Source organism: Orycteropus afer, unplaced genomic scaffold (genome assembly GCF_000298275.1).
Source record: "Orycteropus afer afer isolate SDZICR_OR568_19922 unplaced genomic scaffold, OryAfe1.0 scaffold00713, whole genome shotgun sequence".
Classification (NCBI taxonomy): domain Eukaryota; kingdom Metazoa; phylum Chordata; class Mammalia; order Tubulidentata; family Orycteropodidae; genus Orycteropus; species Orycteropus afer.
The window spans coordinates 361,245-365,542 of record NW_006922300.1 but is presented as its reverse complement, the minus strand read 5'-3'; positions in this window follow the sequence as shown (position 1 = coordinate 365,542).

Genomic DNA, 4,298 nt, shown 5'->3' with positions numbered 1-4,298 from the left:
GACAGAGGGCCTGCCTCTCTAGAGCCTAGGGAACAAACATTTCAGAACGTGAGGATGCTTTGGAAGCAGGCCAAGCCTGTAGGCATCCTTGGTGCCCTCGATGGGAGACTCTGAAAATGCATCCCCTTAGTCACATTTTCTCCTTCAGATCTCTGAAGTCTCTTCCCCGCTCACAGCCCCCAATTAGGTGAAACACACCTCTTAGGTTCATGGGGTCCCCTCAGCATCCAGTACTTGGCTGTTATAGCCACTATCTCGTGAAGGGGCAGCTTGGCTATGGCCTGGGCCTCCCAGGAGCCGGGGAGGACAGCACCCAGCACAGCACCTTTAGAGTGACAGCCAGAGACCAAGAAGCAAACTTGACCCGGTTGCGAACACTTCCAGTTGCTTGTTACAATACAAACAAGACAGAACACCTGATTTTACAGGAAGATCAAACAGGCTGAGGGAGTCTCACAAGCCCCAGGAGCTACCGCAACTTACAACTATCCAAACCACCTCGCTTTCTCACGATCACAAAGGAGAACAAGCCGAAGCTTCCCTTCCCAAGTGAAAGGGCCGCTCACACCCAGTTACACGTGAGGCGGCAGGCCTTGAAGGGCCCGCTTTCCACTGCTCACTGCAGACAAGTACTTCTTCCTCTCCAGTCTCTGCAAACAGTCTTGCAGCTGTAAACTCGTTGGCTCATCCAATCATAAGCAGTTTTATCATTACAAACCTGGAATTTAAAGGCCACCCATGATTTAGCACCATCTATCAAAGCTGAAAATGTGCACGGCCTGGGATCCAGCAAGCCCCTCTTCCAGGAATTTATCCTGCAAGTCAACGTGCCCTGAACCAAAGGCCATATGTCAAAGACCAATCACTACAGTACTAATGGAATTTTTCAAAATTGGCAACATAAACACCCACCAACAAAAAACTGGGTAAATAAATTAAGGTACACCCATCCTATGCCAAACCTTGAAAAGAATGGTACCGCTCTCCATGGACTGATATAGGAGAGAGAGCGCTTGACAAGTGTGCACAGCATTCTGGTGCTAGTGCACACATACCTCTGTTTGTGTGCACACGTGTCTATACATGTAAAAGATAAAACGCGAGTACAAAAATAGATATCCACAGAGTTTAATGCAGAGGGTCAGCGAAAAACAAGATGACCTTCAACAAGGTAGGCTGACAGTGGCAGTGACGACAAGCTTAAGCACAGCAATGACTGTGAGGCTGGGACTGTGAGGCTGGCACAGGACCAGGCAGTGTTTCGTTCTGTTGTACACAGGGTTGCTATGAGTCGGAACTGACTTGATGGCACCTGACATAAAGATTAAGAAGAAACTGGTAAGGGTGGATGCCTCCAGGAAGAAAACTGGACCACTGAGGCCAGGGATGTCAGGAGGCTTTGCAACCACCTTCCGAATTTTGTATGTTATTGCTAATTATTTTATAATTATCCTTTAAAAAGTTTTATACAATAAGCCGTTTCCTTATTCATAAATTACCTTATATCCAAGACAAAAATCAGCTTGTAATTATGCCAGTTAGATAACAAACTATGTTTCTGTTGCAGCCCACCCTAAAGCTCTAACGTTTATATTCAAACTCAACACACACACACACACACACACACACAATCCAGCTTCCTCCTACTCACCTAAGACATGTTGTTGTTGTTATGTGCTGTCGAGTCGGACCCGACTCATAGCGACCCTTCCTTGGATTGCCAAGGCAGTATCACTACAGAAGCAGATTGCCCAACCTTCCTTCCGAGGAGTGGCTGGTGGGTTTGAACCGCCAGCCTTCTGGTTAGCAGTCAAATGCTTTAGGCACTATGCTACCAGAGCTCCCTCCTAAGACATACTTTGGTGGATTCAACTCTTTTCTTGAGATTTCCAGAATAAGCACTGTAGTCAGCCGGCGACATTACCTCTGCACTCCTCCCCTCTGTACCCCATAATGAGAGCAGCACAGCCTCCAGGGCTCAGTGCCTCCCTGGCTCAAATCTAACCAAACCAAACCTACCACCATCACGTCTATTCTGACTCATAGCAAGTCTATAGGACAGAGGAGACCTGTCCCGTACGTAGGGTTTCCAAGGCTGTCACTCTTTAAAGAAGCAGACTGCCTCATCTTTCTCCCCTGAAGCTGCTGGTGGATTCAAACTGTCGATCTTTGGTTAGCAGCTGAATGTCTTAACCATGTGCCACCAGAGCTCCTTGGCTCAAACCAGGTGCCCAAATATTTGTTGGTGGATCAATCGTTGCCCACTAACAGCCCTGCCATCACTGCATTCTAAAGTGAAAAAACAAAAACAATTTAGGAAAGCTACCTACATTCTTTTGTACATACAAAATAGATAAGGATTTTCCAGAAGGAAAAACAAAAGGTAAAGTATCTGTTCTTAAAGTGAAAATTGATTTTCTAAGTATCAAAACCAAAGAAGCTACAACAGATGCTTTATATGTTAAAAAAGACAAGCAAGCCACTAGAGACACAAGTCCAAAGAGCAATGAGACATCATCTTACCCCAGCAGTAACAGCAATGCGAAAATAAATAAATAACAGTAACAACAAAAGCTAGAGAGGGTGTGGAGAGACTGGAACCCTCATACACTGCTGGTGGGAGCGTGAAATAGTGTAACTACTGTGGAAAACAACATGGCACTTCCTTAAAAAGCTGGAAATAGAAACAGCATTCGATCCAGCAATCCCACTAAACCGAAGATAACCAAACACACTGCCATCGAGTCAATCCCAACTCATAGTGACCCCCTTTGGGTTTCCAAGGCAGTAAAATCTTTATGGAAGTAGATTGCCCAGTCTTCCTCCCACAGAGTGGCTGGTGGGTCTGAACCTCCAACCCTCTAGTTAGCAGTCAGATGCCTTAGGCATTCTGCCACCAGAGTTCCTTAGCAATCCCACTGCTAGATTATCCTAGAGATATCAGAGCCACGACATGAACAGATACATGCGCACCCACGTTCATCCCAGCACTATCCATGATAGCAAAAAGGTGCAAACAACCTAAAGGTCCATCCACAGAAGAACGGATCCATAAACGCTCGTCCAGACACACAGTGGAATGCTACACAACATTAAAGAACAATGAATCTGCGAAATATCTCACAACATGGATGGACTTAGAGGCCGTGATGCTGAGTGAAGTTAGTCAATCACAGAAGGACGGCTACTACATGAGACCATCACTGTAACAGGTCAAGGAAAGAAATGCTCTTTGACGGTTCCCAGGGGTGAGGGGTGGGAAGGTAAACCACTAACTTCAAGAGGAGACCTGTATTCCCTTGGAAGAGAATGAAAGGCAGGCGGGGGTTCCACCGGCCTCGTCACCTCAGCCCTGTGGGCGGCCCTGTAACTGCAATCATCGGGGAAGGCTGGCAGCCTCAGGCAGAGGGCAGCCGCTGTCATCAGGGTTAGCCGAGGGGCACAGAAGGCAGGAGCTGGGGCAGGGTCTTGCCCAGAATACCCTGCCCGCCAGGACAGTTTCCCCAGGGAGGAGGGGCCGGCCTGTGACGTCTTGTCCCGCGGGCAGCCAGAGGCACAAGTCTCTGGGGTGCCCCCTGTGCCCGGGCACAGCACGGGTACCTGGGAGGGAGCCCGAGGACAGGAGCTGCAGGCTGTCCAGCACCCCGTCCGCGTACAGCGCCAGCTTCCGCACCATCTTCTGTCGCGCCGCGTTGATGACAATCTGTGGTGGCGCCGACGAGGCCGTGCTACTCAGCGGCGACCCTGGGGCGCGGAGCGTGCGCTTAGCCGCTGGGGGGGTACCAAGGCAGCCTTCTCTAGGACTCCTCACTGGCCCTGGCCTAGCTCCGCGCGGCTTGTGGGTGGGCTGGCACTCCCCCGTGCTGGGCTCTCAGGGACAGGTGCTCCCCTTCCCTGGGTCCCTTCACCACAATGCGCGCCTCTGTCTGAGGCCGGCGGGCTCCCACCCCAGAGAAGCAGCCTCGCTCCCTAGGGACAGATGGGGCTGAACGGGAGGCCCAGGGTCCCCTTCTCAGAAGGCCAGGGGTATGGCGGGAGAAGGCCCTGCCCCCAGATACCTTCCAGGGCTGTGGGCCAGGAGCCTGGACTGCTCTCCCAGCTCTCTCGGGTGGCGCCCCCTGCCTGATCGCAGTCAGTCAGCCCGAGTGGTGCCGGGGTCCAAGTGACAGCCCCTTGCCCGGAGCTGCCTGGGTGGGCTGGGCCTGGGGGGAGGCTGGGGGTCAAGTGCCAAGAGCACAGGGCACCAGAGAGGCCAGACACACTCTCGTCACTCTCCACCGGCTGGTTGAGGCCTCTCT